At 35.3% G+C, this 9,902-nt stretch overlaps 1 pseudogene; it reads right to left on the minus strand.

Moving 5' to 3' along the window:
* Window positions 1-8,405: 8,405 nt before the first annotated feature.
* On the minus strand, window positions 8,406-9,538 carry LOC135277016 (histone-lysine N-methyltransferase SETMAR-like; annotated as a pseudogene).
* Between the last annotated feature and the right edge of the window lie 364 nt (window positions 9,539-9,902).

The raw sequence follows: 9,902 nt of genomic DNA on the forward strand, positions 1-9,902 counted from the left end.
ACTGGGGCCCGTTGGGGGTGGAGGGCAAGGGGAGGGATAGCATTAGGAGAAATACCTAATGTAGATTATGGGTTGATGGGTACAGCAAACCACCATAGCACATGTATACCTGTATAACAAATTTGCACATTCTGCACATTTGTCCCAGAACTTAAAGTATAATAAAAAAAAGAATACAGTATTAGGTATTTCACTCTATGTATAGACATTTCATTAATTCTTTTCTTAGCCACTGCCATTTCCTCCTTCTCCATAAAGTGGCAGAATGTGGTTGCTTTAAAACTCATTAGTTTACATGTCTTCCCAGCTTGAATTGTGGAATGAATCTAATTACATATAATTTTTTTGGAGGTTTTTTTTTTGAAACAAGATCTCACTTTGTCTCCTAGGCTGGAGTGCAATGGAGTGGTCTCAGTTCACTGCAACCTCTGCCCCACAGGCTCAAGTAATTCTTTGATGTCAGCCTCCCAAGCAGCCGGACTACAGATGCACGCTACCATGCCCAGGTAATTTCTCAATCCCAGTTCCAAATGCTTGTGAGAAAGAAGCTAATTAGCCTGAATGGGTTGGTTGTCCATCTTAATCAACTGTAACTATAGGATGACCATTGCCACGGATGGCCTAGGACATGGCGAGATGAGTCCTGGTAATATACGAAGACACATTGTGTCTGTTTTGTAGGATAGATCCAACTGGAACAGCTGACTACCACGCAGAACAGTATTTCCATCCAACATCAATTGGTGGTTTGTTTTCTGTACTTGCCCTGTACCAGTAGAGATATTTACAACTGTGTATTAAGTACAATTCCTAATGTTCCAGTGCAGCACATGAGAATCACATTCTTAGTCTCCATTACTTAGCACTGAAAATTACAAGTGATGCAAACTCCCTTCCTCTTCTTGGCCACTGCTTTAAAAGACTATCCCTCTATGTCCTACTGAATGACATAATCTAGTAATAATTAAAATATAAATGATCCTGGTACTTCTTTAATTTTTCCTTTGAATATATATTCTAGAACCCTCCTCAAGACAGATGCTATTTTTTATTTTTAAAAAAGAAGAATGTTTCTTGGTCTCTGGTGCTATGCCAAACACTGTCCTATATACGTTACTTATAATCAATATACTTAATCCTCACAACAATTTAAGTTATGTATAATTTTGTATGATTTTATAGGTGAGATAAAAGGAACCAAGATTTAAGTATTATACTTTGTGCAAATCATACAGCTAGCTAAGGGAGAATTAAAAATTGAAACTGAGGATGAATTTGAGGCTCAAATCAGAACCACAGCCTGTCTCTGCATTGACTTTTGTTATTCATCTTTGACTTCCTAACACCTTGGACATACCAATGCTAATTCAATACATGAAGTGTGTATGGTAGAATTTTCTCTGACTTCCTTTTACCAGTTCGCTATATTAGATCTTTTTCATGTCAACATTGGTAACTGTCCTTATGTTTCCCTTTCCGATGTTTGATATGTTCAATCTATATGCCTGTTTGAACTTGCTATTTAATTACATATTATTATTAAATAGGATATTAAATAGGACTGATTAAACTGAATCATGAAAACAGTTATTTCTATAAAAAGCATGTTAAGTGTTTTGCAAGAATTTGAGGAAACGAGCCACCATAATAATTACCTTTTTAAGTAGGATTGGAAAAATGTTATAAAAAATTAAAAAAAAAATAATTTCACAGAATGATGGGCAAGGGATAATTAACAAGTACCGTTAAGTGCTTGTTCCACTTTAAAGATTTTATGACTGGAGGTGTTGGTGATGCATTATTGATATGATTATGCAAAAAAGTTTATTCCAATCAATGGAGAAGTATTTAAAGTCTACATAAAAATTGTCAAATAAATATATATTTATATGTTGTAAGCTAAAGTAAGATGTTTACCGCAGATGTAACTATTTTTAAATTCCACTTTCTAATTTTTATTATTGATGTATAATACATGTACATAGTTTTGGTATACATGCAATGATTTAACACATGTACATAATTTGTAAAGATCAGATCAGTGAACTTGGGATATCTATTATCTAAAATACTTTTATATTCCTTATGCTATAACCATTCAAATTATTCTTTTCTAGCTATTTTGAAATGTACAAGAGATTATTGTAGACTATAGCCACCCTACTGATCTATGTAACACAAGATCTTATTTTTTCTATCAAATCATATATTTCTACCCACTAACCAACTTCTTTTTATTCTCCTATTCACCCCACTTCTTAGCCTCTGATAACCACCAACCTACTGTCTATGTAAGAGAGCCACTTTTTTAGCTTCCACATATGAATAAGAACATGTAATATTTGTCTCTTGGTGCTTGGGTTTATTTTACATAGCATCCAGTTCCACCCATGTTACTGCAAATAACAGAATTGTATTCTTCTTAATGGAACAGTAGTATTTAATTGTATATATGTATTGTATATATTTTATTAAATGTATTTTTAATATAAATATATACCACATTTTCTTTATCGATTCATCCTTTGATAGGAACTTGAGTTGATTCCACAATTTGGCTATTGTGAATAGTGTTGCAATAAGCAGAGTGTAGACATCTCTTTGATATATTGATTTCCTTTCTTTTGGATATATACCCAGTAGTGAGATTGCTGGATTATATAACAGTTTTTTGTATTTTTTTTTTTTTTTTTGAGGGAAAACTATACTGTTCTCCATAGTGGTTGTACTAATTTACATACCCACCAACAATGTGCAAGGATTCTCATTTCTCCTCATTTTCATCAGCATCTATTATTGCCTATCATTTTTATAAAAGCCATATTAACTGAGGTGAGATGATATTTCATTGTGGTTTTGATTTGCATTTGTCTGATGATTAGTGATGTTGAACATTTTTTTAACATACGTGTTAGCCATTTGTGTGTCTTTTTTTGAGAAATGTCTATTTAAATCTTTTCTTCATTTCTAAAATTGGATTATTTGTTTTTTCTATAGAGTTATTTGAATTCCTCATATATGTTGGTTATTAATTTCTTGTCAGATGCATAGTTTGCAAATATTTTTTTCCATTGTGTGAGTTGTCTCTTCACTTCATTGATTGTTTCCTTTGTTGTCCAGAAGCTTTTTAGCTTTATTTATTTCCATTTGTCTATTTTTGCTTTCGGTTCCCTATGCTTTTGAGGTGTTACACAAAAAAGTATTTGCCTAGACCAACTTCCTGGGAAAAGACAAAAAATCATTTCCCCAATGTTTTCTAGTAGTTTCATAGTTTGATGTCTTAGACTTAAGTGTTTAATCCATGGTGATTTGATTTTTGTGTATGATCAGAGATAGAGGTCTAGTTTCATTCTTCTGCATAATTATCCAGGTTTTCCGGCACCATTAATTGAATAAACTGTCCTTTCCCATTTTACAGCCTTGAAACATTTGTCAAACATGAGTTGGCTGTGAATGTGTGGATTTTTATCTAAGTTATCTGTTCTGCTGCATTGGTCTATTTGTCTGTTTTTATGCCAGTATATGATGCTGATTTGGTTGCTATAGCTTTGTAGTAAATTCTGAAGTCAGGTAATATGATGGCTTCAGTTTTGTTCCTTTTGCTCAGGATTGTTTTGGCTATTCAGAGTCTTGTGGTTCCATACAATTTTAGGATTATTTTTTGATTTCTGTAAAGAACATCATTGGTATTTTTATAGGAATTGCATTGAATCTAAATTGCTATGAGTCATATTGTCATTTAAAAATATTGTTTCAATTCATAAAAAGGAAATATATTTTTATTTTTTTCCTATCGTCTTCAATTTCTTTCATCAGTGTTTTTTATTTTCCCAGTGTAGATATTTTAATTCTTTTGTTAAATTCATTTCTGGGTAGTTTATATTATTTGTAGATATTATAAATGAGATTGCTTTCTTAATTTCTTTTTCAGATTTTTTTTTTTTTGCTGTTGGCATATATAAATAGTACTGACTTTTGTATGTTGATTTTTTTGCATGTAAATTTACTGAATTTATTACCAGTTCCAACAGTTTTTTTTGTGTTGAAGTCTTTAGGTTTTTCTATATTTAAGATCATGTTATCTGTGAATAAAGCTAATTTGACTTTTTCCTTTCCAATTTGAATGTCCTTTATTTTTTTCCTTTGCTTAATTACTCTGACCAGGACTTCTAGTACTATATTAAATATAAATAGGGAAAATGTCTTGCTTCAAATCTTAGAGGAAAGACTTTCAATTTTTAACTTTACCCTATTTATTATGATGATAGCTGTGGGTTTGTCATATATAGTAGAGTCTTGTTTCTTTATCTATTCAGCCAATCTGTGTCTGTTAATTGAAGCATTGAGTCAATCTGCATTCATGGGCAGATCCCTGTGAACAGAGGACATCAAACACCTAAATTCAGCTGAGTCTTCTTTTATAGTATTCTAGTACCCTTGTCCAAAGGGTTTAATTTGTGTCTTGGAGTTTAGTATTTTTTAAATTTTCTTATTTTTGTCCAAAGAAGCTACTTTCCCTGAGATAGATAGTTACCTTGCAAGACGTTGCTAGTTCTGGACAAGACCTATATCCACTACCTCTCCTTTCTTCTAGACTTAATTAGACTTATGTTCCTGCAGGCCCAGGTGGGTGAGGTCAAACTGTAAACCACAGGAATATGAGCTATAGCCCAAAATAACATATTTACAGTGTATACAGAAAGAAATATGAGAACTATGTGTGGGAATTGGTATTAATGGTATCGGATAATAGTGGAAGCAAAAAATGTTAAACCAAGATAAATGTACTGATATGAGAACAGAGAATTTGAATTCATTGTTGCAACTTCATGGATTAGAAGGGGCTTTAACAGTTTGATTGGCTGTTTGGCTGAAACCAAGTTGAAATGCCAGATTTCAACTTGGTATACCCTGGAAGAAGAATTCTAAAGCTTAGAGAGATGTGAATGTTAGATTGATCATGTGAAACTTGGTTACTCACTCTTCAAAGGTCCAGAGGAAATATGTTTCACTATAACTTTAAGAAATAAATCTGTAAGGAGGGCCTCAGCAATGCTGAAGAGCCTTATGGTTATCCTCTCTGTAGGTCAGAAACTATAATGGGAAATGTTGCCACTGAACTGGGATTGTGAAATGCAATGGACATAATTATATCCTAGGATGCAGAAGCCAAGTGGTGGCATGTAATTGCCAATGACAAGGTAGTATAGTTGCCTTAATGAACAGAAGATCAAAATAGTAATTAGAATGGTTTGACTTGCAGAGATTTAAGGAATTGGCTAGTTGGTTATGGTCTCTCTAGGGGAAAAAATAGTTTGACCATCTACTAAACTTTTAATTGATATTTATGAACAGAAACTTTTAGGTCAAATAAACAGACTCCAAACATAAATTACCAAAACAGTCATGGAGTCTTCGTAAATTCCTAGATTGGATTCAGTTTACAAAACTGGAACCCTTGAATTAAGAGGACACTGGGTTTTCTTACAAAGGGACCCACTTAACTGCCTAAAAGTTATACTGATAATCTTTCTTCCGGCATTCTCCAAAGAGACCTATAGCCTTTTACTAGAATTACCATGCAATAGGAAAAGAAAATTGTGAAACATTTTTGGGGATTATTGGGTACTAGCTCTGACCTGATACTAGTTCCAGGAGATGTAAAATGCTAGTGTAGTTTACAAGTCAGTGTGGGGCCTTATGGCGGTCAGGTAATTAGTGGTGTTTTAAGTCATGTCTATCTTGCAGTGGGTTCAGTGGATCCTTGAACACACCCTGTGCTATAGTATGTCTAGCTGACATGGGCATACTGGCAAAATCTCTGCATTGTGTTATCTGTGGAGTGAAGGTTATCATGGTGGGAAAGGCCAAGTGGAAAACACTGGAAACACCTCTTACAGAAAATGGTAAATCGAGCAATACTTGATTTACAGGGATTACAAACATTAATGCCACCATCGAGGACTTGAAAGATAAGATAATGATTTTTACTCATCCCCATTCAACTTACCTGTTTGACCTGTCCAGAAAGCAGATGGAACTTGGAGAATGAAAGTGAAAAATAATAAGCTTAACTAAGTGTTGATGCCAATTGTAGCTACTATCCCAGATGTGGTTTTATTGCTTGAGCAAATTAACATATCCCCTAGTATCTGGTATACAGCTATTAACACTGAAAACGCTTTTTTTTCTTAATACTTATTAATAAAGACCACCAGAAGAAGTGTGCTTTCAGCTGGCAAGGCCAGCAGTACATCTTCACTGTCATTTCTCAAGGGTATATCAACTTTCCAGTCCTATGTCATAATTTAGTATTCAGGAAATTTGATCATGTTTTGTTTCCACAAGACAAAATGCTCGCCTATTACATATATGACACTAGCTTATTTCACCTCATGAGCAAGAAATACTCTAGACTTATTGATAAAATATTTGCATTCCAGATGTTGAGAAATAAAATTGGCAACAATTCAGGGGCTTTTCCTTTCAGTGAAATTTCTAGAATTCTACTTCTATTGGTCAGGGTAAAATAAAGCAAAGAATAATTTGTTGCATCTACAACCTTCTACAAGAATAAAAGAGATACAATATCTAGTGGGTCTCTTAGAATTTTGAAAACAATACTTTCCTCATTTGGGTAGGTTACTCTGGACCATTTACCAAGTGATCCAAAAACTATTACTTTTAAGTGGAGGCCAGAATATTCTCCAACAGGTCTTGGCTACTGTGCAAGCTGCTCTACCACTTAGGCCGAATTATCCAGCAGATCCAAAGGGACGTGAAGTGTTATTGGCAGAGAGAGAGGTGCTGTTTGGACTCCTTAGCAGGCTACTATAGTGCATAATAGTAGAGATCTTTAGGATTTTGGAGCAAATTTGCATCATATTCAGTGAATAATCTATTTTTTAGTAGAAGATTTTTATTTGCTGCTGAACCTTAGTAGAGACTGAACACTTAATCATTGGCCACCAAGTTACCATGTAACCTAAACTACCCGTTGTGAACTAGGTGATTGTCTGATTCATCAAGCTATAAAGTTGGGTGTCTAGAACAGCACTCTGTCTTCAAATGGAAGCAGTATACATGAGATTGGGCCCTAGTAGGCCTTAAAGGCTCAGGTAAGTTATACGATAATTGGGCCCAGGGCTCCTACTCTTGCTGCATTACCTTCTTTCACCCATCCCACACCTCTGATTTCCTTGTGAACTCTCTATAATTAGTTAATTCAAGAAGAGAAAGCTTTGGCCTGGTTTACAGATCACTCTGCATGATATACAGGCACCAGTTGGGAGTAAGCAGCTGAAGAATTACAGACTCTTTTTGGGTCTTCCCTGAAAAACAGTTTGTGAAGGAAAATTCTCCCAGTGTGTAAAACTTTGGTCTATCTTTCTTGGAAGGAGAAATGGCCAGAGGTTAAAAGTCTATATTAATTCATAGGCTGCAACCAAGTGTTTGGCTGGATGGTCAAGAATCTGGAAGGAAGATGATCAGATAAGTACTGAAAGAGAAGTCTGGGGAAGAGGTATATGGATAAACCCTTTTCAGTGGGTGAAATGTGGAAATATTTGCATTTCACTTGAATGTTCATCACGGAATAATCTCAGCAGAGGAACAGTTTAATCATCAAGTAGTTAGGATGACACATTTTGTGGATAGCATTTAGCATTTTTTCCCAATCATCCCCATGTGTCATTGCTCAATGAGTCCATGAACAAAGTGGCCAAGATGCCAAAATGGCAGCAATAAAGGGTGTACATGGGCTCAGCAATGTAGACTGCCACTCACCAATGGTCAACTAGGTATAGCTAATGTTGTGTGTCCGATCTGCTAGCAACACAGAGCAACATGTGGTTTCTCATATGACATGATTCTTTGGAGTGATTAGTCATATGGTGGCAGATTGACTATACTGGATTAGTTCCATCATGTAAAAGTGAGCATTTCACAGCAAACAAAAGTGTCAAAAGAGCCCATGCTCATGGGGGTGGCACAACTCACTATTTTTTTTTTTTTTTTTTTTTTTTTGAGACAGAGTCTCACTCTGTTGCCCAGGCTGGAGTGCAATGGTGCAATCTTAACTCACTGCAATCTCTGCCTCCCGGGTTCAAGCAATTCTCCCGCCTCAGCCTCCTGAGTTGCTGGGATTACAGGTGCACACCACCACACCTGGCTAATTTTTGTGTTTTTGGTAGAGACAGGGTTTCACCATGTTGGTCATACTGGTCTCGAACTCCTGACCCCATGATCTGCCCTTCTCGGCCTCCCAAAGTGCTGGAATTACAGGCAGAATAAACGGCACCCAGTCACCACTCACTATTACTCTTAGTGATCAACTAGCGATTTTATTGGCTTAGTGCAAAAATAATTGCGGTTTTAGACTGAATTTTAAATCATTACAACTAGGCTCAAAGAAATCTTTTTAAATCAAAATAGGAACCATTACAATGCACACATTTTTGCCAAGGAGAAATAAGTTTGTTTTTTCCCGTAGCATAAAAATTCATATTTCAGGATTCAGCTAACTCTTGCAAAGCATTTTCTGCATCCTGCCGGTTGCAGAAGCATTTTTCCTGCAAAAAGTTGTCAAGATGCTTGAAGAAGTGGTGGTTGGTTGGTGAGAGGTCAGGTGACTATGGTGGATGAGGCAAAACTTCATAGCCCAATTCATTCAACTTTTGAAGTATTGGTTGTGCAGCATGTAGTCAGGCATTGTTGTCGAGAAGAATTGGGTCCTTTCTGTTGAATGATGCCAGCTGCAGGCGTTGCAGTTTTCCGTGCATCTCATTGATTTGCTGAGCATACTTCTCAAATGTAATGGTTTTGCTAAGATTCAGAAAACTGTAGTGGATCAGACCGGCAGCAGACCATCAGACAGTGTCCATGACCTTTTCTTGGTGCAAGTCTGGGTTTGGGAAAGTACTTTGTTGGTACTTCTTGTACTTTGGGAAAGTACTTTGTTGGTCTAACTTCTGAGCTGGCTGTCACTAGTTACTGTATAAAATCCACTTTTCCTCGAATGTCACAATCCGATTGAGAAACGGTTTATTGTTGTTGCATAGAATAAAAGAAAATGACACTTCAAAATGATTATTATTTTTTTTAATTTTCACTCAGCTTATGAGGCACCTATTTATCGAGCCTTTTCACCTTTCCAATTTGCTTCAAATACCTGGTGACCATAGAATAGTTAACGTTGAGTTCTTTGGCAACTTCTCATGTAGTTGTAAGAGGATCAGCTTCAAAGATTGCTATCAACTGGTCATTAACTTTCGATGGCTGGCCACTACACTCCTCATCTTCAATGCTCTCGTCTCCTTTGCAAAACTTCTTGAACCACCATTGTACTGTATGTTTGTTAGCAGTTCCTGGGCCAAAATGCAATGTTGCAAGTTGTCCCTGCTGCTTTATGACCCATTTGGAACTCAAATAAGGAAACTGCTCAAATTCGCTTTCTAACATTATTTCCATAGTGTAAAATAAATGTAAAATAAACAAGTAATAAGTTATTAGCAAAAAAAATAAAGTGAGAAATACACATTAATGTATAACATAACCACATTTATTTAAGAATGTATTTCAATATCATGGCAAATTTCAATAATGTAAAAAAACTGCAATTACTTTTGCATTAATTATAATTATATATTACAGATTTCATTTCTTAGAACAATTTTAGGTTCAGAGAAAAATTGAGTAGAAGGTACTGAGATTTCCAACATACCCTGTTAGGTTAACATTTTCTGTCAACTTGACTGAGCTAAAAGATGTTTGGATAGAAAATAAAACACTATTTCTAGAATTATCTGTGAGACTGTTTCTAGCAGAGATTAACATTTGAATCACTAGACTGTTTAAAGGTCTGCTTTAATCAGTATGGGAAGGCATCATCCCATTCATTGAGA

The sequence above is a fragment of the Aotus nancymaae genome, unplaced genomic scaffold, assembly GCF_030222135.1.
Source record: "Aotus nancymaae isolate 86718 unplaced genomic scaffold, 86718_ANA_hifiasm-v0.15.2.pri h1tg000029l, whole genome shotgun sequence".
NCBI lineage: Eukaryota > Metazoa > Chordata > Mammalia > Primates > Aotidae > Aotus > Aotus nancymaae.